General features: G+C 40.5%; 1 pseudogene; it reads left to right on the top strand.

Annotated features, from left to right (window-relative positions):
* The first annotated feature begins 4,365 nt into the window (after positions 1 to 4,365).
* Positions 4,366 to 17,353, top strand: LOC112854409 (enhancer of rudimentary homolog pseudogene; annotated as a pseudogene).
* The last annotated feature ends 6,616 nt before the right edge of the window (positions 17,354 to 23,969 follow it).

Here is a 23,969-nt window from a genome sequence, read left to right as displayed (position 1 = left end):
CCAGAAGAATAATCACGATCCCCAATTTGAAAAGCATAGTTTAGTTTCTCTTATTTTTAGACTCTATAAATAGAACCACATAACGTGAACTATTTTGTGTGTAACTTTCATTCAACACTACACTGGTGAGATTCATCAACATTGTAGGTAACTGTAGTTCACTCCTCTCCCGTTGTGTGAACGTACCGGTTTACTTAGCCATTCAGCTGCTGATATAGTGCTCTTGTGAACATTCCAGTGCATATCTTTTAGTATATACATTTCAGTTGGATATACACATAGGAGTGAAATTGCTGTGCTATTGAATATGCATATCTTCAGATTTATACATTAATACTTTAAAATATTAATAATATGAACTTTAAAAGAACCTATATTTTACTTGAATTTGGGGTGAAATTAACACATTTCAATACCTTGATTTCCACATGAGGACCTGGTTCATTTAAGAAAAACAATACAAGGGAATGCAAGCTGTTACCAACTAGCTGTGTGGTCTTGAGCAACAATACTCTGGCCTCAATTTCTTCACATAAATTAAGAAAATTGAATAAGATAATCTCAAATTCACTTCTACATTCCAGCTCTAAAGTTAAAAAAAAACTCACTGGGGGTATAATTGTCAGAGTTGTGACTAAAAGTCATGCTTCCAAACTCATTTCCAGTAGTTTTAACTTCAGATCGGTGAGATTAATTATTGATATAACTATTTATTACCAACATTACAAGTTAATATTAGCGAATATTTATTGAATGCTCTTTCCAAGTGTTTTTCTTTTTTTTAAAAATTTTTTTTTCAACGTTTATTTATTTTTGGGACAGAGAGAGACAGAGCATGAACGGGGGAGGGGCAGAGAGAGAGGGAGACACAGAATCGGAAACAGGCTCCAGGCTCTGAGCCATCAGCCCAGAGCCCGACGCGGGGCTCGAACTCACGGACCGCGAGATCGTGACCTGGCTGAAGTCGGACGCTTAACCGACTGCGCCACCCAGGCGCCCCTCCAAGTGTTTTTCATGCACTGTCTCATCAAATCCTGACAACTTATAATGAATTATTATACCCATTCCATTTACAAACAAGGAAACTGAGGACCCAAATGGCTAAATGCCCCATCCAAGGTCACAAAACTGCAGAGTGATTGAGTTAGGTTCTTTTGTCTATGGGCAGCCATCTGTAAATGTTAACAGCATCCAATTTCAAATTCTTTTGCTTGCTACAACTTAACAACTGTTTCTAGCCACTTGTTCCAATGGAAACTTCCAATATGTGACTTGTGACATACACAGTCTGAAATAAGCCACACTACAGCAACATTTTTTTGTGGGCTTCTCCCAACCTGGGTTTAGCATTCTGAGAGTTGGATTCTTCACTGACATCTCCCAAGATCATCTGGTGCTGATTTCTATCTTCAGCAACACTTGGACGGGTTTCTTAACTCATGAATTTATGAAGGCAATAAAACTGATGAATCACAAATATCTGAACCCATATAGGAAATGATGCTAAAGGAGATAATAAAATTATATATCATTATCTACCACAAACTATAAATATTATGCATCAAGGATCTGATAGTAATGTCTAACTTCAGCTTGATAACAAGCTGGTGGAAACCTGTAGTCATGTCATAAGTAAAAGATCTCTGCTATGACAATTCAGATTTCTGCTTCAATACTCTTTGATCCTTCTTTTTCTATATTCCATGAAGGTTTTAAATTTTTTTTTCAACGTTTTTATTTATTTTTGGGACAGAGAGAGACAGAGCATGAACGGGGGAGGGGCAGAGAGAGAGGGAGACACAGAATCTGAAACAGGCTCCAGGCTCTGAGCCATCAGCCCAGAGCCTGACGCGGGGCTCGAACTCCCGGACCGCGAGATCGTGACCTGGCTGAAGTCGGCCGCTTAACCGACTGCGCCACCCAGGCGCCCTCATGAAGGTTTTAATCAGCTCTAAATTTCCATTTTATTATGTACTAGATTCCTGGTTTCTCAAATTCTCAGGTCCTGTCTGAAATCATTCTATTTGATGGCCTTTAATGAGGAGGAGGGGTGGTTCATCAGTTGATTTTTAAGGAGGCTTTGCTTTCACCCAAAATACTTGACAGCTGTATGTTTATCGGGTATCTTGTCATATGGAAATTGTCCCTTTATTTCTACACATAGGTCTTATGGTTCACATTCCATTTCTTCTCTAACTGATCTAAACAGATCTGTAACTGGTCTTCCAACCAAAGTCCACCATGATCTACATTTACATTTAGTCCTACCCCAGTGTTGAGGCTGGGGGGTGTAGATAAGGAATGGACCTTACCCTGTATAGTTTGGGGTAGGAACACTGTCCATTCTTCCTAAACTTTTCAAGTATCTTTTGGAAAAGCATATTGCATACATACACATACACCCACATATCACTTTAATTACTGCATAATGTCTCACCAAAGTCCATTCTGACAAAAATCCAAGCTTGATTTTGCCATTATAAATATTTAGGATAGCAGTTCTACCTGGCCATTTTGCCATAATACATGTAGACTTACATAACCTGGAAAGTGGCTCTAGTTCTCCATCTGAAGACATAGGAGGGTAGCACCTCAGCAAAAGCTGCATTCATGAAGGTTGTCTTCCCTAGACCCTTGTTCTTTGGTAATGTCCACTGCCTTAGTCCCTGGTCCACATGTGACCCCTATCAAAGTTCAGTAACTGCAGCTATTTCCAAACCTTTCCTGATACCTGTGGTTTAGCCATTAGTAGACATCACTGCCCTTACCTTGGTCACTAATGATTTTGTGCAATTATTTAATAAGCATGGGCTGACCAATAAACAAGTGACTAGTAGTAACTTTGATTAGCAGCTTTATATTTCTGCAGAACCTCAAAACAGATCCAAAGAAATGGTGGCCATTATGGGTTCAGGGACTTTAAGTCCACAGGTCAGCCCCGCCAGAGACAATCAGTTCCAGTTTCCCTTCCTTGGCAGCATTCTGGAAGGCCTATCTGGACCAACAACACCTGTGTAATAAAGTAAAGAAGAGAAACGGGGTTCAGCAAGACCGTGACAATTGGCGTGATTTGGAGGGAAGGAAAGGTCAAATAACAAAGATCATGATCAAATCTCTTACCAGCTAGGTATAAATTAAGAGACAAGAGCAGAGTGATGAATAAAGAGCCCCTTTCCCATCCCAGGCTTTTCATCCCAGGCTGTCTACTACCACGCTATAAGCTTTATAAACTAAGAGCCAGAACTAGAGGCAGATGGGAGCAGAGACACATTAATCATGGGCAATCACAATGGAAACCACAGACTCCTTCTGCCGAAGTCCCCTATTACCCGGCTTCTGACCCATTCCACAACATAATTTGAGAAAGCAGTATAGACCAGGTATTCATTGGAAGAAAGGAAAAATTAAAAATAAAACATGGATAGTCAGTGAAATTGAGGACATTTTCAAGTTCTTCAAACATTACAAAAATGGTCAAACCAATGCAGGGGGAACTGGAGAATGTTTACATAAAATGAAATGATACCTCACAATTATAGCTACAGTTTGACCAAATGGACTACGGGGTCTGTGTATAACCATTCTTTTTGTCCTGGACATAAGGCTCTTTCCCGATGATAAAGATGTTATAATAGAAAAATTACATGAGAAGAAAGTTAAAAAAATTAAAAAGATCTGGAAGATGTATGAGAGGAGTTAATTACATAGGATAAAATGAAGTCAGCAAGCAACAGATTTTGAAATTTGAAAGTTAACATAAGCCTGTATTATCGAAAGTCTTCTGGGTACCACTGACCTGTTACTTCTCCCATAGTCTCTGTTGAAGTCTAAGTGGATGGTAAATAATATAGTTACACAACCACATTTTTTCCTTTTTTTCTCCCTTTTTAAGAACACTACTGGAAACTAACCATAGACTGAAGAGAGGGAAGGGTTTTCTCCAGAAGCCTTGTATAACTTTATCTGAGATTGCAGTAAAATAGTCAGCTGTGGCTTAGTTTGATTTACTTATCCATACTATCACCTGAAGGTTGAGCCTGCCCAGAGAGTAGAACAGATTTCATTTGCTGTGTGCTTGCAATAAATCTTGGATTTCATGAGCATTAAATATTTGCAATAAGTCTCATTTTATTTAAATTACATTGATCAGGTTGCTTTCTTTTTTTTTTTTTTTTTAACACAGCAAATCTCTGGCAAAGATGGGATTTTAGCAAAACACAAGTTCTCCCATTGGGAAGAAACACAATGTATCATTTGGATTTCAATCAGAAAACATAAACCATTTAAGGTATTTCAAACAGATAGAATTTAATCTAGGGAACTGATTGAACCAGTGATGAAAAACAATAAGGAGCTGAACTGGAGATGGTGAGACATCCCAGAGATCAGCAACAAGAAAAAGATGGCACTGCCCTAGGACGGGAGAAACACAGAGAAGAGGTGGTGTTCCCAAATCCACAAGCAGAGGTCACTGGGTACAAAATGGGGTGATAGTGGGCCTTCCCAAGGGAGCCATAAAGAGAGACATTTTCCAGCAGAATCTGGAACCACACAGGAGGCACAGGAATGCTGCCAGAGATGCTACCAAAAGCAAAGAAGAGAGAAGTCTTTTCTCCCTCTTCGGGTCTCCTTTATACCAGTGTAGTCCATTGGTCAAACCTACAAAGATACTAGAGGGCTAGAGCCCTGAAAAATATAGTTTCTTGTAGTACAGAACAGGGCAGATAAATACAGAATATGGATCCGAAAGTAAGCAAGCCAAGATCTGCCCCAAGTGGGCTTCAAGAAACACTCTGTACCACATAATAAACACCCTGCAACAATTCTGGGTGGTCTGGGGGCATAATAATAGAACTTTAGTTTGTGTTATTCTCCTTATATTTTTCTTTTTACCCATTTCATTCTGATCCTCAGTATCCTGCCTTGGGGATTTCTTTTTTTTTTTTTTTTTTTTATATGAAATTTATTGTCAAATTGGTTTCCATACAACACCCAGTGCTCATCCCAAAAGGTGCCCTCCTCAGTACCCATCACCCACCCTCTCCTCCCTCCCACCCCCCATCAACCCTTAGTTTGTTCTCAGTTCTCAACAGTCTCTTATGCTTTGGCTCTCTCCCACTCTAACCTCTTTTTTTTTTTTTTTGTTCCCCTCCCCCATGGGTTTCTCTTAAGTTTCTCAGGATCCACATAAGAGTGAAACCATATGGTATCTGTCTTTCTCTGTATGGCTTATTTCATTTAGCATCACACTCTCCAGTTCCATCCACGTTGCTACAAAAGGCCATATTTCATTTTTTCTCATTGCCACGTAGTACTCCATTGTGTATATAAACCACAATTTCTTTATCCATTCATCAGTTGATGGACATTTAGGCTCTTTCCATAATTTGGCTATTGTTGAGAGTGCTGCTATGAACATTGGGGTACAAGTGCCCCTATGCATCAGTACTCCTGTGTCCCTTGGATAAATTCCTAGCAGTGCTATTGCTGGGTCATAGGGTAGGTCTATTTTTAATTTTCTGAGGAACCTCCACACTGCTTTCCAGAGCGGCTGCACCAATTTGCATTCCCACCAACAGTGCAAGAGGGTTCCCGTTTCTCCACATCCTCTCCAGCATCTATAGTCTCCTGATTTGTTCATTTTGGCCACTCTGACTGGCGTGAGGTGATACCTGAGTGTGGTTTTGATTTGTATTTCCCTGATAAGGAGCGACGCTGAACATCTTTTCATGTGCCTGTTGGCCATCCGGATGTCTTCTTTAGAGAAGTGTCTATTCATGTTTTCTGCCCATTTCTTCACTGGGTTATTTGCTTTTCGGGTGTGCAGTTTGGTGAGCTCTTTATAGATTTTGGATACTAGCCCTTTGTCCGATATGTCATTTGCAAATATCTTTTCCCATTCCGTTGGTTGCCTTTTAGTTTTGTTGGTTGTTTCCTTTGCTGTACAGAAGCTTTTTATCTTCATAAGGTCCCAGCAATTCACTTTTGCTTTTAATTCCCTTGCCTTTGGGGATGTGTCGAGTAAGAGATTGCTACGGCTGAGGTCAGAGAGGTCTTTTCCTGCTTTCTCCTCTAAGGTTTTGATGGTTTCCTGTCTCACATTCAGGTCCTTTATCCATTTTGAGTTTATTTTTGTGACTGGTGTGAGAAAGTGGTCTAGTTTCAACCTTCTGCATGTTGCTGTCCAGTTCTCCCAGCACCATTTGTTAAAGAGACTGTCTTTTTTCCATTGGATGTTCTTTCCTGCTTTGTCAAAGATGAGTTGGCCATACGTTTGTGGGTCTAGTTCTGGGGTTTCTATTCTATTCCATTGGTCTATGTGTCTGTTTTTCTGCCAATACCATGCTGTCTTGATGATGACAGCTTTGTAGTAGAGGCTAAAGTCTGGGATTGTGATGCCTCCTGCTTTGGTCTTCTTCTTCAAAATTACTTTGGCTATTCGGGGCCTTTTGTGGTTCCATATGAATTTTAGGATTGCTTGTTCTAGTTTCGAGAAGAATGCTGGTGCAATTTTGATTGGGATTGCATTGAATGTGTAGATAGCTTTGGGTAGTATTGACATTTTGATAATATTTATTCTTCCAATCCATGAGCAGGGAATGTCTTTCCATTTCTTTAAATCTTCTTCAATTACCTTCATAAGCTTTCTATAGTTTTCAGCATACAGATCCTTTACATCTTTGGTTAGATTTATTCCTAGGTATTTTATGCTTCTTGGTGCAATTGTGAATGGGATCAGTTTCTTTATTTGTCTTTCTGTTGCTTCATTGTTAGTGTATAAGAATGCGACTGATTTCTGTACATTGATTTTGTATCCGGCAACTTTGCTGAATTCATGTATCAGTTCTAGCAGACTTTTGGTGGAGTCTATCGGATTTTCCATGTATAATATCATGTCATCTGCAAAGAGCGAAAGCTTGACTTCATCTTTGCCAATTTTGACGCCTTTGATTTCCTTTTGTTGTCTGATTGCTGTTGCTAGAACTTCCAGCACTATGTTAAATAACAGCGGTGAGAGTGGGCATCCCTGTCGTGTTCCTGATCTCAGGGAAAAAGCTCTCAGTTTTTCCCCGTTGAGGATGATGTTAGCTGTGGGCTTTTCATAAATGGCTTTTATGATCTTTAAGTATGTTCCTTCTATCCCGACTTTCTCAAGAGTTTTTATTAAGAAAGGGTGCTGGATTTTGTCGAAGGCCTTTTCTGCATCGATTGACAGGATCATATGGTTTTTCTCCTTTTTTTTGTTAATGTGATGTATCACGTTGATTGATTTGCGAATGTTGAACCAGCCCTGCATCCCAGGAATGAATCCCACTTGATCATGGTGAATAATTCTTTTTATATGCCGTTGAATTCGATTTGCTAGTATCTTATTGAGAATTTTTGCATCCATATTCATCAGGGATATTGGCCTGTAGTTCTCTTTTTTTACTGGGTCTCTGTCTGGTTTAGGAATCAAAGTAATACTGGCTTCATAGAATGAGTCTGGAAGTTTTCCTTCCCTTTCTATTTCTTGGAATAGCTTGAGAAGGATAGGTATTATCTCTGCTTTAAACGTCTGGTAGAACTCCCCTGGGAAGCCATCTGGTCCTGGACTCTTATTTGTTGGGAGATTTTTGATAACCGATTCAATTTCTTCGCTGGTGATGGGTCTGTTCAAGCTTTCTATTTCCTCCTGATTGAGTTTTGGAAGAGTGTGGGTGTTCAGGAATTTGTCCATTTCTTCCAGGTTGTCCAATTTGTTGGCATATAATTTTTCATAGTATTCCCTGAGAATTGTTTGTATCTCTGAGGGATTGGTTGTAATAATTCCATTTTCATTCATGATTTTATTTATTTGGGTCATCTCCCTTTTCTTTTTGAGAAGCCTGGCTAGAGGTTTGTCAATTTTGTTTATTTTTTCAAAAAACCACTCTTGGTTTCGTTGATCTGCTCTACAGTTTTTTTAGATTCTATATTGTTTATTTCTGCTCTGATCTTTATTATTTCTCTTCTTCTGCTGGGTTTAGGCTGCCTTTGCTGTTGTGCTTCCATTTCCTTTAGGTGTGCTGTTAGATTTTGTATTTGGGATTTTTCTTGTTTCTTGAGATAGGCCTGGATTGCAATGTATTTTCCTCTCAGGACTGCCTTCGCTGCATCCCAAAGCGTTTGGATTGTTGTATTTTCATTTTCGTTTGTTTCCATATATATATTTTTTTTTATTTCTTCTCTAATTGCCTGGTTGACCCACTCATTCGTTAGTAGGGTGTTCTTTAACCTCCATGCTTTTGGAGGTTTTCCAGACTTTTTTCTGTGGTTGATTTCAAGCTTCATAGCATTGTGGTCTGAAAGGATGCATGGTATGATTTCAATTCTTGTAAACTTATGAAGGGCTGTTTTGTGACCCAGTATATGATCTATCTTGGAGAATGTTCCATGTGCACTCGAGAAGAAAGTATATTCTGTTGCTTTGGGATGCAGAGTTCTAAATATATCTGTCAAGTCCATCTGATCCAATGTCTCATTCAGGGCCCTTGTTTCTTTATTGACCGTGTGTCTAGTTGATCTATCCATTTCTGTAAGTGGGGTGTTAAAGTCCCCTGCAATTACCACATTCTTATCAATAAGGTTGCTTATGTTTATGAGTAATTGTTTTATATATTTGGGCGCTCCGGTATTCGGTGCATAGACATTTATAATTGTTAGCTCTTCCTGATGGATAGACCCTGTCACTATTATATAATGTCCTTCTTCATCTCTTGTTACAGCCTTTAATTTAAAGTCTAGTTTGTCTGATATAAGGATGGCTACGCCAGCTTTCTTTTGGCTTCAAGTAGCATGATAAATAGATCTCCATCCCCTCACTCTCAATCTAAAGGTGTCCTCAGGTCTAAAATGAGTCTCTTGTAGACAGCAAATAGATGGGTCTTGTTTTTTTATCCATTCTGATACCCTAAGTCTTTTGGTTGGCGCATTTAATCCATTTACATTCAGTGTTATTATAGAAAGGTATGGGTTTAGAGTCATTGTGATGTCTGTATGTTTTATGCTTGTAGTGATGTCTCTGGTACTTTGTCTCACAGGGTCCCCCTTAGGATCTCTTGGAGGGCTGGTTTAGTGGTGACAAATTCCTTCAGTTTTTGTTTGTTTGGGAAGACCTTTATCTCTCCTTCGATTCTAAATGACAGACTTGCTGGATAAAGGATTCTCGGCTGCATATTTTTTCTGTCTAGCACACTGAAAATCTCGTGCCAATTCTTTCTGGCCTGCCAAGTTTCAAAAGAGAGATCAGTCACGAGTCTTATAGGTCTCCCTTTATATGTGAGGGCACGTTTACCCCTTGCTGCTTTCAGAATTTTCTCTTTATCCTTGTATTTTGCCAGTTTCACTATGATATGTCGTGCAGAAGATCGATTCAAGTTACGTCTGAAGGGAGTTCTCTGTGCCTCTTGGATTTCAATGCCTTTTTCCTTCCCCAGTTCAGGGAAGTTCTCAGCTATTATTTCTTCAAGTACCCCTTCAGCACCTTTCCCTCTCTCTTCCTCCTCTGGGATACCAATAATGCGTATATTATTTCTTTTTAGTGTATCACTAGTTCTCTAATTTTCCCCTCGTACTCCTGGATTTTTTTATCTCTCTTTTTCTCAGCTTCCTCTTTTTCCATAACTTTATCTTCTAGTTCACCTATTCTCTCCTCTGCCTCTTCAATCCGAGCCGTGGTGGTTTCCATTTTGTTATGCATTTCGTTTAAAGCGTTTTTCAGCTCCTCGTGACTGTTCCTTAGTCCCTTGATCTCTGTAGCAAGAGATTCTCTGCTGTCCGCTATACTGTTTTCAAGCCCAGCGATTAATTTTATGACTATTATTCTAAATTCACTTTCTGTTATATTATTTAAATCCTTTTTGATCAGCTCATTAGCTGTTGTTATTTCCTGGAGATTCTTCTGAGGGGAATTCTTCCGCTTGGTCATTTTGGATAGTCCCTGGCGTGGTGAGGACCTGCAGGGCACTTCCCCTGTGCTGTGGTGTATAACTGGAGTTCGTGGGCGGAGCCGCAGTCAGACCTGATGTCTGCCCCCAGCCCACCGCTGTGTCCACAGTCAGACTGGTGCGTGCCTTCTCTTCCCCTCTCCTATGGGCGGGATTCACTGTGGGGTGGGGTGGCCTGTCTGGGCTACTTGCAGACTGCCAGGCTTGTGATGCTGGGGATCTGGCGTCTTAGCTGGGGTGGGTAGGCAAGGTGCACAGGGGCAGGAGGGGCAGGCTTAGCTTGCTTCTCCTTAGGTGATCCTCTTCAGGAGGGGCCCTGTGGCAGCAGGAGGGAGTCAGATCCGCTGCCGGAGGTTTGGCTCCGCAGAAGCGCAGAGTTGGGTGTTTGCGCGAGGAGCGAGCAAGTTCCCTGGCAGGAACTGGTTCTCTTTGGGATTTTGGCTGGGGGATGGGCGGGGGAGATGGCGCTGGCGAGCGCCTTTGTTCCCCACCAAACTGAGCTCTGTCATCCGGGGGCTCAGCAGCTCTCCTTCCCTTTGTCCTCCAGCCTTCCCGCTTTCTGAGCAGAGCTGTTAACTTATGACCTCCCAGACGCTAAGTCGCGCTTGCTGTCGGAACGCAGTCCGTCAGGCCCCTCCGCTTTTTGCAAGCCAGACTCGGGGGCTCTGCTTGGCCGGCGAGCCGCCCCTCCGCCCCGGCTCCCTCCCGCCAGTCCGTGGAGCGCGCACCGCCTCGCCGCCCTTCCTACCCTCTTCCGTGGGCCTCTCGTCTGCGCTTGGCTCCGGCGACTCCGTTCTGCTAATCCTCTGGTGGTTTTCTGGGTTATTTAGGCAGGTGTTGGTGGAATCTAAGTGATCAGCAGGACGCGCAGTGAGCCCAGCGTCCTCCTACGCCGCCATCTTCCCTCTCGGGGATTTCTGTAAGATCATAAGTTACTTGAAATAATAAAACCAGCTGCATATATTATATTAAAGATACTAGAGGAAGAAGGAAAAGAGGGATGTACCTATATGAGCAAGAGGCAGCAAAAGGGGAATAATTCTAAACACTATATAGAGAATAGAATACAGATATCTTAGGGAATCACTCACATGTTACTCAATGTTGACATCCCAAGGAGAAAGCATGCCCTTAGGGAAAGTGGGTATGTGGCATCCCAATGAAGCCTAAAACCTAAGCACAAGAGATCCCTGCCTTGGCAAAGGGTCTCATGCCCTAGACAGGGTCCAGATACAGCAAAGCTTTCAGACAAAAAGGGAAGTGCAAGCTGAAGTACCATGTGTATCAAAAGGAGCCAACAAGCTTCAACTAATTCCCCATCCCAGCCTTCCCTACTCACTTATCTCAGTACCAGCAGGAAACAAATGGCACACTCAGAAAAGTTTAACTGACAGAACTTAACAAGAGGACTATTACTTAAATGCGAAGAGGATTAAGGAAATCAACAAGGATGGCAGGGCATCTTGGAGAAGGCCATTACATTCAAGGCCTGAAGGGAAAAAGGAAGAAAATAGTGTTATCACAGCCCCATACAAGCTGAAACCACAGAGAAAAAGCTTTCCACCAAGTAGTTCTGATGCCTAGGGAAGCACACTCACTGTTCCAACAATGGTGAGAGACAAGAAAAAAGCAAAAGAAATAGATATACTAACTTTTTCTTTCCTTTTCAACTCTAGCTGTGCCTCTCTGGCTCAACCCATCTAGAAGTCAAAGAGCACAGCACATAAGCCCAGCTATGGCAATCTGCCCCTGTGCTCCAGGGCACAAAACGGACAGAGAAGGAGAGAAGAGCTAAAACTAGAAGAGTCTAAATAAAGAACAACCCAGAGAAAATTAGAATAATAATTCAAAAAGATACACACAACCCCTATATTTATTGCAGCATTATTTATAATAGCCAACATATGGAAACAACCCAACTATACATATATATATATATATATATATATATATATATGTATATATATACACACACACATATATATACATATATATATAAACAACCCAACTATATATATATATATATATATATATATATATATATATATATATAGTGGAATATTACTCTGCCATAAAGAAGAATGCAATCTTGCAATCTTGCCATCTGCAACAACATGAATAGATCTAGAGGGTATTATGCTAAGTTAAATAAGTCAGTCAGAGAAAGACAAATACCATATGATTTCACTCACATGTGGAATTTAAGAGACAAAACAAATGAACAAAGGAAAAAAGAGACAAACCAAAAAGACTCTTAACTATAGAGACAAACTGATGGTTACCTAGGGGAAATGAGTGGGGGATGGGTGAAATAGGTGAAGAGTATTAACAGTACACTTATGATGAGCAGTGAGTAATGTATAGAACCCTTGATTCATTATATTGTATACCTGAAACTAATATAACACTGTACACTAATTACACCTGATTTTTTATTTTTTTAAAGTGGAGGGAGGATAAAGAGAGAAAGAATAACCAACACTCAGCAGCTCCAGATTTTGTGGAGTCTGAGGTTTCTACAATTTGAGGGGCTTACCTAAAAAAATAACTACAAATATAGGGGCTTCTGTGTGGTTCAGTCAGTTAAGCATCTGACTTCAGCTCAGATCACAATCTCACGGTCTGTGAGTTCAAGCTCCACATAGGGCTCTGTGCTGATAGCTCAGAGCCTGGAGCCTGCTTCTGATTCTGTGTCTCCCTCTCTCTCTGCCCCTCCCCCCACTCATACTCTCTCTCTCTCTCTCTCTCTCTCTCAAAACAAATAAACATAAGAATTTTTAAAAATTAAAAAAAAACAATATATAATTACAATACAAAATTTGGTATGGAAGTACATATTTGTTTCTATTGAGAAGAAAAATCACACAAAAACACAAAGTTTAGGGGCACCTGGGTGTCTCAGTTGGTTAAGTGTCTAACTCTTGATCTCAGCTCAGGTTTTGATCTCAGGGTCCTGGGTTTAAGCCCTGCATTGGGCTCCACGCTGGGTGTGAAGCCAACTTAAAGAATAATAATAAATATGGAGCACCTGGGCAGTTCAGTCAGTTAAGCAACTAACTCTTGGTTTTAGCTCAGGTTCATGAGTTCGAGCCTCACATCAGGCTCTGTGCTGCCAGTGTGAAGCCTTCTTGAGATTCTCTCCTCCCCTTCTATCTCTCTGCCCCTCCCACTTTCTCTGTCTCTCTCTCTCTCTCAATAAACAAACAAACAAACTTAAAATTTTTAAATTTTTAAATAATAAATAAGAATTTTTAAAAAACCCAAAGTTTAAAATTTTTTTAGTGTTTATTTATTTTTGAGAGAGAAACAGAGTGCAAGTAGGGGAGGGGCAGAGAGAGAGGGAGACACAGAATCTGAAGCAGGCTCCAGGCTCTGAGATGTTGGTGCAAAGCCTGACACGGGGTTCAAACCCACAAACCGCAAGATCATGACCTAAGCCAAAGTTGGACACTTAACCGACTAAGCCACCCAGGCGCCCCCGCCAAAAAACCCCAAATTTTAATACCTAACAAATACTCAACTATCAGAATCTGAAAAAAAGCATATTCTTATTAATTAATAACTGCCCTAAGATATTTTTGTAATATTTACCTTCTCTGTAGTATTGGCTGAAATTTTTTTTATCATCTCTTTATGTAAGAACACTTTCTTTTTTTTTTAATATGAAGTTTATTGTTAAATTGTTTTCCATACAACACCCAGTGCTCATCCCAACAGGTGCCCTCCTCAATGCCCATCACCCACCCTCCTGTCCCTCCCACCCCCCATCAACCTTCAGTTTATTCTGTTTTTAAGAGTCTCTTACGGTTTGGCTCTCTCCCTAACTTTTTTTCCTTCTGCTCTCCCATGGTCTTCTGTTAAGTTTCTCAGGATCCACATAAGAGTGAAAACATATGGTATCTGTCTTTCTCTGTATGACTTCTTTCACTTAGCATAACACTCTCCAGTTCCATCCACGTTGCTATAAAAGGCCATTTCATTCTTTCTCATTGCCACATAGTATTCCATTGTGTATATAAACCACAATTTCTTTATCCATCCATCAGTTGATGGACATTTAGGCTCTTTCCATCATTTGGCTATTGTTGAAAGTGCTGCTATAAACATTGGGGTACAAGTGTCCCTATGCATCAGCACTCCTGTATCCCTTGGGTAAATTCCTAGCAGTGCTATTGCTGGGTCATAGGGTAGATCTATTTTTAATTTTTTGAGGAACCTCCACACTGTTTTCCAGAGTGGCTGCATCAGTTTACATTCCCACCAACAGTGCAAGAGGGTTCCCGTTTCTCCACATCCTCTCAGCATCTATAGTCTCCTGATTTGTTCATTTTAGCCACTCCGACTGGCGTTAAGGTGATATCTGAGTGTGGTTTGGATTTGTATTTCCCTGATGAGGAGTGACATTGAGCATCTTTTCCTGTGCCAGTTGGCCATCTGGATGTCTTCTTTAGAGAAGTGTCTATTCATGTTTTCTGCCCATTTCTTCACTGGATTATTTGTTTTTTGGGTGTGGAGTTTGGTGAGTTCTTTATAGATTTTGGATACTAGCCCTTTGTCCGATATGTCATTTGCAAATATCTTTTCTCATTCTGTTGGTTGCCTTTTAGTTTTGTTGATTGTTTCCTTTGCAGTGCAGAAGGTTTTTATCTTGATGAGGTCCCAATAGTTCATTTTTGCTCTTAATTCCCTTACCTTTGGAGATGTGTCAAGTAAGAAATTGCTGCAGCTGAGGTCAGAGAGGTTTTTTCCTGCTTTCTCCTCTAGGGTTTTGATGGTTTCCTATCTCACATTCAGGTCCTTTATCCATTTTGAGTTTATTTTTTGTGAATGGTGTGAGAAAGTGGTCTAGTTTCATTCTTCTGCATGTTGCTGTCCAGTTCTCCCAGCACCATTCGTTAAAGAGACTGTCTTTTTTCCATTGGATATTCTTTCCTACACTTTCTAATATTCATTTTTACAATGAGAATAGCATGAAAATTTAATATTTTCTGGAATCAAAAAAATTTTATTGATAACTGGGATGCATAAAATATGCAACATTACAAAAATATGCTTTTGTTGTGTATAGTTCTGTTGTAAATTTGTGCCCTACAAACAGGAATTTTGATAAGTTCTATTTTGCATGATTACCATAAATTTTTAAAAATATATGCTGCTTTTTAATTTGCATATATTATCATTTGTATACATTATCAAATATATTCCTGGACAGCACAGCACTTCCATTGAAAATAGATTTTGATGAGAACCAAATTGTCCACTAACAATTAAAAGCATCTGATGACTGAACGAATTTTCCAGAGATCAGCTTCCAGTTCCATGCATTGCATGCCTAGCTTTTACTCTACTATCCATATTTCTGTTTCCAGGAACCATAGAGGGCATTCATACACTGATGGCCAGCAGTGGCTTAACTACACAATAGTGACTGAAAAAATCACATAGATATAACTCAGTAAACCCAACTAAATATCATGAACTCAATTTTCCCTAAGCTGAATCTTATAAAATCCTGAAGCGTGGTTAAAGGAAATACGGAACAATGAGGTTTGTAGACTTCCATTTCAACCAAGTTAAAATATACTCATGGTATAATTTTTTAAAAATTATTACCTAACTCTTCTAGAAGCAATAACTAGAAAGTCTAGTTAGCAATAACTCACTCAGTGACAAGGAGTGCCCCTAGTGTCCAGATAGTGGTTTCTAAATACCATTTCTAAATAACAACAACAATAATAATAATAATAATAATCAACGCTGAAATCCTCAGCAAGATGGCTGATTCCAGGTCTGGTGCAACAAATCAATATAAGCCTACAACATCCTGTCACATGAGAAAGCAAAGAAGCTATCCACATTCACTGAGGTCATGTCAAGAGATAATAGGAGCCAAGTGAAAGGGACTCCCACTGGCCAAAGATGAGATAGTTTGTGCATCAAAAAGTATAATAACTATAATGAATTAAATCAGATATGTTTTTTAAGAATCTATGAGGTCATACTGGTTTCCACAGTGGATGTAACAATTTACATTCCCACCAACAGAGTGCCAGGGTTCCTTTTTCTCCACATCCTACCCAAAACTTGTTATTTCTTGCCTTGTGCACTGAAACTAATGAACACAATGTGTCAAATACACTCAAATTAAAAAAAAAATACAAACATACGATACATGTCACGCCAAGTTAAAAAAAAAATCTATGAGGTTATAATGATATATTTTTAAAAAATCGGTGGTTCCATTTGAAGGTTTATTAGGGCATGAACCTCTCATTCTAAGATTTTCTAAAGGGGGATAAATTATCCCACCGTTCGTGTACTAACTAGATTCTAGTGTAATCGAATAATTGATGAAAAGTAATTCTTCTCTATAGAAGAATTCCACTTAGTAATTACAAAAGGAATGATTAAATTAAAATATCTATCTTTTGTGGCCCCTAATGAAATAATAGCTATAGACAATGGTCATCCAGGGTTGCTAAAACCATCTGGGAAATGATGCATGGGTCAGGCTGAAAATATCTGAAACCTCCAGTCAATCTTAACGTAACAAAAAATAAAATAAGATAAAATACAATGAAAAGAAAGTGTGTCAAGCATCAGATGCCTCTGATGTGATATAATAGTGAGTCCACAGCAACACTTATGAAATGTCCTACCAAAATATTGAATTTGAATATGATCAAGGATCTTAGCTACATGTAACTACCAGTTTACAGGAAATACACAAAGGAAATACACAGACAAACATGTCAAATGACACCACAGGGATGAAATCAGCTAATCCCAGAGTGTAGGATATGCTATAAGACACAAGATCCAGTTTCTTCAACAAATAAATGCATTAAAAAAGAGAAAGAGGGAGGAGAAAATTTATAGATTTAAAGAATTTTAGGAAACACCAAATGCAATACATGGACTTTATTTGAATTCTCATTCAAACAAGTCAGTTTAAAAAATGTTATGGAAAAATAAGGTAAACTTGGTGAATACTGAAAGTGTATTTAATGATATTAAAGAAATAGTGTTTCATGTAGTGGTGGCGTCCGCAGCAGCAGCAGAAAGAGTTTGGTTGGGGCCACGTCTCACACCATTTTGCCGGTACAGCCTACCAAGAGGCCAAAAGGCAGAACTTACCTTTGAATCTGTGAATGAAGGCATTGAATGCATTTGTAAAATTATGAAGAGCATCTGAAGAGAATGAATCCCAACAGCCCCTCTATCACATATGATATCAGTCAGTTGATTTTATCGATGATCTGGCAGACCTCAGCTGCCTTGTTTGCAGAGCTAATACCCAGGCATGCCAACCTCATAACAAGGACTGGATTAAAGAGAAAATCTACATGCTCCCTTGTCAGCAGGTCCAACATGCCAGGAAATAGTTGAGTAGGAGGCATTGGGGGTTGGGGGTGGGCTTGGAACACAGGTATGTCTAGTGTGCTGCAGGGGAAGTTTTGTGTTCTAGGAATCCTGTTTCCATTGTGTACACTCTAGCCAGAATTGAATGTATTCGATGAAATGGGAGGACCTTGGTCAATCTGAAATCCCCATGGCCCCTTGCCCCCAACTTTTATTTAACATAAACCTTTTAATAATATAGACAGAAGTTGATTTTTGTCAGTGAATACTGGTTCCAGTCCTTCAAACTATTCATATCTGCTTTATAACATTCACCATACTAACCCTTGTTCAAGTTGGGGTGGGAGTGGTGACAGTTTCATTGTATCTTCAAGATCAGGTCTTAGTGAAAAAAAAATGTTCTTTAGGGTTTTGTTTTTTTTTAAGAAGAAATCATGTTAAGTAGTTTTTTGAGTGGGGGTAAGCTGTAATAGTGATTTAAAAAAAATAGTGTCTCATCTCTTAGAGATACATACTGAAATATTTAGGAGTGAAGTAATATTGTGTCTACTATTTACTTCAAGTTATCCAACAGATAGGGGTAAGGCATAGGAGAGACGGTGTGGATAAAATAGGGCCCACCATGTGCTGATAATAGATGAATCAGGGAAACAGGCATATGGAGATTTATCCTACTATTTCTTCTAATTTTATGTATGCTCAAAACTTCCGTAACAATTTTATTTTTCAAAAAGCAGCTGAAGAAAAAAGAACTTTTCCAAAAGGTTTACTGAAACTGGAAAATGCCACTTTTTCTCTTGTATCATGGAGAAGAAAGTCTACTTAGGCCTTCAACTCTTCAGGCAGAGAATTTGACCCAACAGTGATTCCCTTCTCTCTTTCCAATAGGTAAATTGGAAAGGTAAATCAAGCGTTCAAGGCCAACTCCTTAATTTATCACAGAACACCTGTCTACACATCACCACTGATATAGGACAAAGATGAAAACCTTGAGCAGGGGTATCCTGACTCAGTTATGTGTAGCAGGACAAAAACCTTTCTGAACCCTGAACAGACTTTGAATTAATTGACCCTCCACTATTATTTGAAGGCCTTGCCTAAGTGAGAAATAAATAAATAAAGCAAACCTCAACAAGCAATCATTAAAAGGTACTTGGATCGTCAGCTGGTGACAGATCTCTGAATGCCGGGGAGGGGCTGGGGGTTGTTCAAGATCTCTGCAGTGCACGTAACTTCTCCCTGAAATAGCTAAAACGCTTCCTCAGCTCCCACCAGCCTCTGGAGTCCTTGCTTTACAGAAATTTAAGGCTCAAAGTGTCTACCCTTCCCCACGATAAAGTACAGAATTGATCAGGATTATGGAACCTGGAACTCTACATGTAAGAATTTTGTTTGAATATATCATGTGTTAGACAGTGACACCTATTGGTAAAGTGTAGTATTGTAAACCAGGACTATCGAATATTGCAATGCAGTCAAACCTTTCTAACTCAGACACAATGGAAAAAAGCCAGACTGAATTGGGGAAAATCCGTGGCAGGAAAAAAATCACTGTCATATGCTTTTATCACCTTCAACTAGTCTACATAATTCAACCTAGGCTAAAGGTGAGGTGTACTAGACCCTTACAGAAAGTATTTTTTGACGAGCACAGCAAATATTCAGCCTGAACTGTAGTGATATGCCTTAAATTGCAATTAATTCTTTTTAAATGGGTGTTCCCAAAGTTCTTAAAGCTGCTTTGTTCTCTTAAGTGGATAAACATTTCACAACCCTATCTCGATAAAGTATTAAGTGAATTTTATTTCTCTAAAAGTGACCCTCTGAAAATTCACAAATTCTAAACTTGTGAGATCCAAATCAATAAAAAATATATATATATATATGCCTTCTACACTCAAATTAGACAAAAGATTAGGAGATACATTTCAGCATTGTAAATGCCCAATGTAAATATGGAAGGAGGGGGCTTCTAAGTATGAAATAAATAACCTCAATCAGTTGTACAGGGGGAGGATGGATCCTCTCATTAAAGGATTAGATTGCTGGGGCGCCTGGGTGGCGCAGTCGGTTAAGCGTCCGACTTCAGCCAGGTCACGATCTCGCGGTCCGTGAGTTCGAGCCCCGCATCAGGCTCTGGGCTGATGGCTCGGAACCTGGAGCCTGTTTCCGATTCTGTGTCTCCCTCTCTCTCTGCCCCACCCCCGTTCATGCTCTGTCTCTCTCTGTCCCAAAAATAAAAAAAAAAAAAAAAGGATTAGATTGTAGGAACAAAGACAAGGCAAATGTGAAAAATAAAATCCCACCCAATTGTTTCAAATGTCCAGTCATCAGTTTGATCCCTTCCCTCATCAAAAGTGCTTACTTTGGGGGCATCTGTGTGGCTCAGTCGGTCAAGTTCCCTACTCTTGGTTTTGGCTCAGGTCATGATCTCAGGGTTCATGAGTTCAAGCCCCACATCGAGCTCCATGCTGACAGTGCAGAGCCTGCTTGGGATTCTCTCCCTCTCCCTCTCCCTGCTCCTTCCCTGCACACAGATCTCTCTCACTCTCTCTCAAAACAAATACATGAACTTTAAAAAAAAAAATCTTACTTTGTTCATTAGAATGATTTATATAACTTATAAAAGTAATCTCCATCAGAATCATTTATAAATATGCTTATATTACAGTGTCAATATAGATATATAGTACAAATATATATTTAAGTATGTATCATATAAATATGTGAAAATACATTTATGCCATAAAATTACATTGTAAAATAATTTTAATAATGAACTCAATGGGGAAACTAGATTGACTCTAAGTGATTTGTTTTATAAACTCCACTTGAGGGAACACACCCACACATTGCACAGGGAGTGATGCCTGAAAGAAGTCCTCTTGAACCAAGGTTCCTCCCTCCAAATCCCTCAGTCCTCTCCTTCCTGACTACTTGACAGCACTATAATGGGTGGTGTAAGGTTTTCTCAGGCTCAGTTCTGAAGTCACCTTTGCCCTGTGTCTCCTCCTCAATTACTCTTCTCTTCTGAATCCCGGTCTCCTCCCCTCAGGGACTGGGAAGGCAGCCTTGACTGCTGTGCAGAACAAAGGAGTGCTAACATTTTATTTTCCTCTGTGGCTCTCTCCCCTCCCCTCTCCCTGCCTGTTAGTCAATGCCAGAGGAGTGCTTTGAGGAATCCACTCTCAGGTCCTAAAGTCACTGTGTGACTGAGGTGCTTGATCCCACAGGGAGCTGAAGGTACAACAGGGCCTCCGATAGCCAATAGCCGGCATGTCTCTGGAGGACACGTGGAAAGCATGCGGGTTCACTGTGGTAGATGTGGTAACCACATTGACAAGCAATTTCAAATTCCAGAAAAACTAGCCTGGAAGGACTGGATCTAGAAGGAAAAAAAGGAATAAACAGACAAGGCCTCTAACTGATGAATACTTTGCTAATGCTTCCAAAGGAAGGACAACCTGTTAATAACAGACCAGGAAGGCAACCTTGCAGTTAATTTTTACTTTCTAGTCTCATCATCAAAGCATGTTTAATGTGATCCTGCATGGGGCAAGAGGGCCCTTGCCAAAATTAAAATCAGAAAAGGTTGGCCATCTGTGAGCATTAAAGGAATATGGAAAGAGTCAGAGAACAAAGGATCAACTCCTGGAATAAAGAAACATTTTTTAACTCATGGCTGTGTTTTGGTGTGTCCTTGTTTACCATAGGATTGTGGGGTAAAAAAGTTCAGAATCTTTAAATAAATAAAACATCACAGTCATGCTGATTTATTCAAGTCATTCACTCAGGGAGTGAGTTAATTGGAATCACTTGGGAATGAGCAGATTCCACTTCCTATAGGAGCCAAGTGAAGCCTCAGATGAAGCAGTTGTTGGAAAAGTCAGGGCAACGCTGATGGTTCATGAAGACAAATTAGTTGAGCCTGAGAGAGCTTGGTGAGCTAACGCAGACGCTGAGGGGTAGGATCTCAGCAAGCTGACTCAATGTTTTACTTAAACACCAAGATTCTGGTTACCAAAAGCTGAGGACTCTATCAGCTGGAAAGGCCCATGGCTACTTTCCTCTTCATAAAAAAGGTAAGAATAAATCAGTGGTCGCCAATGTGTGGTCCCTGGACCAGCAGCATCCGCATCCCCCGGAAGCTTGTTAGAAATGGGAATTCTCAGGCCTCACCCCCACACACTGAAACAGAAATTCATATGGCTGTGTTTTAATAAGCCCTCCAGGTGATTCTGAAATACACTTGTTAGTGTATTAAAGTATGGGAGCCACTGGAAGAAACTCCTGGAATAAATGACAAAAATGGTCCAATAACTTTGTTACAGTTAAACAGGGACTCAAGGAGTCTTTCCCTTCCTGCCTGGCTTTACCCTGGTCCAGGCCACCACAGCCTCATGCCCAGACACCTACAGGAGTCACTTCTCTGGTATCCCCATCTGGTTCAGGCCCCTCCAGTCAATTTCCCACAGTGTTGGCAGGGTGAGCCTGAAATTACAAATCAGCTAGTGTCACTCCCTTGATTGATACCCTGCAGTAGCTTCCCACAGTACTTAGGATCAGGTTCAATTCATGAGCTGACTTCTGCTGTGTTGCCCAAACGTTCTCCCAAACTTGAATCTCTTTGTACCTGAGGCTCCAGACAAGTTGAACTGCTTTTAGCTCCTCAAATCCAACTTCCAGGCCATGATGCCATGCTTTTTCCACTACCTGAAACCCTCTCTCCATGTCTCTTCATCAGGCCTAACTGGAGGTGACTTGGTGGAAGAAAAGAAAACCCATGGGAGTAAGAGTCATTAAAGAGAGAGGGAACCAGGAGAAAGGAGAGAAACCAACCCAAAAGCGTGTCGGCCTGTGCTGTGCACTTGGTGCATGGGGTCTCAAAGCCCATCCTATCCTTTGGTCTTCATCTTCTGCAGGTGTTCAACCTATCCCTGACTTCACCTTAAATGCCCCCCCCTCTGCTGGACCCTCTAGGCCCCAAAAGAAAACACTCTCTGCAGATTAGGCTCTCTATGGCTTCCAAATAATAATTAGCTACTGGACACACAGGGGTTCTCAAAGTGTAGTTCCCACACCAGAAGCATCGGCACCACCTGGGAACTATTTAGAAATTCAAATTATTGGATTGAATAATTCAGAACCTACTGTATCAGAAACTCTAGGACAGGGCTCTGCAACCTGTATTTTTTTTTAATTTTTTTTTTTAACATTTATTTATTTTTGAGACAGAGAGAGACAGAGCATGAACGGGGGAGGGTCAGAGAGAGAGGGAGACACAGAATCAGAAGCAGGCTCCAGGCTCTGAGCCATCAGCCCAGAGCCCGATGCGGGGCTCGAACTCACGGACCGTGAGATCGTGACCTGAGCCGAAGTCAGACGCTTAACCGACGGAGCCACCCAGGCGCCCCATGCAACCTGTATTTTTAAAAATCCTCCAGATGACTTTTATGCACAATAAAATTTGTATCTAAAATACTGTCTAGGGGTGGCTGGTGGTTTATTCAGTTAGCATCTGAACTCGATTTTGGCTCAGATCATGATCTCACAGTTCATGGGATCAAGCCCCGAGTCGGGCTCTGCACTGACAGCATGGGGCCGGCTTGAGATTCTCTCTCCCACTCTCCGCCCCTCCTGTCCCCGCATAAATGAATGAATGAATGAATAAATAAATGAATAAATAAATAAAATACTGCCTAAAGTATTTGTGTTAGAGCCCATGCTAATAGAACACCAGATACTCTCCTTGGCCCTCAAAGGGCTTTATATTTAGGCCTTTGGGTGATAATACCCCTCTCTTTTTTGTGTGAACCTCAAGATTGTTTTCATTGGTGTGACTAAATCTCAGGCAGGTGGAGCCAGGCAAAGCATGGGTGACCCCTTGGAAGGTTATAGCACCTGTCAGATGCAATTGTACAGACATTAGTGACTATGATAATTATAACAGTACTAGTAATCATCGGAAAGTAAATACTGATGATCATTTGCTAACCCCTTATAACATACTTTACTTATCCAACATAGTACAACCTTCGAAAGTAGAAATTAATATACCCCCATTACGGATGCAAAAACCAAGTCTCAGAGGTCACATGATTTGCCTAAAGACATTCGAGGAAGAAGTGATAGGTCAAGGACTTAAATGTGGAACTGACTAGCTCCAAGCCGCTCATTCAAGGGCACTAATTATTCCTACAAAGGTGCATGGGTGGTTACCAGAGGGAACACTCTGCCTCTGGAGCCAGGCCCCTCTTCTTCTAAGGGAACATGGCAACATATTGAGTTTCCTTCTGCGCATCTTGCCTTTCTTTTGAGGGCCTTTCTTTCAGTATTTGCTTTTGGGCTTCTCCTCCTCACTGACCAATGACTGGGATGATGCAGTTTGCATTTTCTGTTGCCATGCAGAAAGTGGCAGACACTGTGAAAGAGAGTGAGCCTTCCAGATGAAATGCAATGTGTAAATGGAAATTGTCATCATTATCCCCTGAATAAATGGAGAAAATGAACATTGGCTCTAGCAGAACTGGAAGGAAAAATTGGACTGCGAACAAAAGCATTATTAATTTAAGGAACTGCCTGAATTTGCCTCTGGCAGTTTCCTTTGTAAACACCGTTAACACTCTGGAATGCTTGAAT

The sequence above is a fragment of the Puma concolor genome, chromosome D2, assembly GCF_028749965.1.
Source record: "Puma concolor isolate L17-30 chromosome D2, mPumCon1.1.hap2, whole genome shotgun sequence".
Lineage (NCBI taxonomy): Eukaryota > Metazoa > Chordata > Mammalia > Carnivora > Felidae > Puma > Puma concolor.
Note: the sequence above shows the minus strand (reverse complement) of the source record. Positions and strands in the feature narration are given on the sequence as shown.